The sequence below is a fragment of the Cucumis melo genome, chromosome 9 (genome assembly GCF_025177605.1).
Source record: "Cucumis melo cultivar AY chromosome 9, USDA_Cmelo_AY_1.0, whole genome shotgun sequence".
Classification (NCBI taxonomy): Eukaryota; Viridiplantae; Streptophyta; class Magnoliopsida; order Cucurbitales; family Cucurbitaceae; genus Cucumis; species Cucumis melo.
The window spans coordinates 4812504-4813592 of NC_066865.1; the positions used below are offsets into that span (position 1 = coordinate 4812504).

The 1089-nt window shown below is 30.6% G+C and overlaps 1 non-coding gene across 1 annotated transcript; it reads right to left on the reverse strand.

Moving 5' to 3' along the window:
* Nucleotides 1-793: 793 nt before the first annotated feature.
* Nucleotides 794-885, reverse strand: MIR172E (microRNA MIR172e). Its single transcript, NR_120743.1, has one exon. It is a non-coding gene; the product is annotated as a microRNA MIR172e (primary transcript).
* Nucleotides 886-1089: the final 204 nt, after the last annotated feature.

The window sequence follows — 1089 nt, forward strand, 5'->3', positions numbered from 1 at the left end:
ACGACGATCGCAAGAAGAGAAGGATAATTTACGTCAAGGTTTTCACGCCAGTTTGGTGGGATGATTTTCTCGCTATTCCATCAAATGTTTGAGATAGGTTATTGTGAATTCTGACAAAATATATCATAACCATCTAAATATCATATAAAAGATTAAACTAGGTAAGTAAAACAAATGAGCAAGAAATGTAGATAAAGAAATTGAAAAGGCATTTACATTCGAGACCTATCAATGATAAGTAAGATGGAAGAGGAAAAAAAGAAAAATAGTTAAAATTTCTTGAGATGGGTCTATATCTTCATCTCTTTACACATCTCTCTTACTTCCCTTCAGCAAAAACCTAGTCAAACCCTAAAATGCCCACAAAAAAAAATATACAATACAACATGGGAAGAAATAAGAAACATAATTAATTAATTTTATATATATATATATACATATATTCTCCATGAAATAAAGGGGAAAAAAAGCATAATCTCCACTCAACTGAAAAGCTAAGACATAAGTAATAATTATTTATACCTTTTTCTTTCAATGGGTACCAATTTGTTAAGACAAGTACAGACATTTCTGAGAGAAAGGGGCCTCTTCCCATCAAATAAAATGTAATAAACAAAAGTCACTGAAAATAGAATCATAGACATTACATAGTTTTACCCACTTGCATTAAGGATTTATATATACACATATAAATAAATAATAATTCAACATAAAATATATAAGAGATGATCTTAAGAAGGGCAGATGAATAAATAGTGAAGAATTGAAGGGTTGGAGGTGGAAAAAGAGCCATTAATTGCCACTGCAGCATCATCAAGATTCTCAAGGGGGTTTAGGGCAAACAAGAAAAAAAAAACTTGTGAATCTTGAAGATGCAGCAATAGCAAACAATGGCTGACCATTACATCGAAGACTTTGTTCTTCATATTCTTAACCAATAAAACAGGAGCATAAAAATTAATATTAAAAGAGATTAAAGGGAGAAATGAATTGGGAAGAAGAGGAGAAGATAAATGGGGTTAGGTTTAGAAAATATGTGTATATATAGAGTTTCCATGGAGGAGGAAATAGGGTTTTTGTTTTTATTTT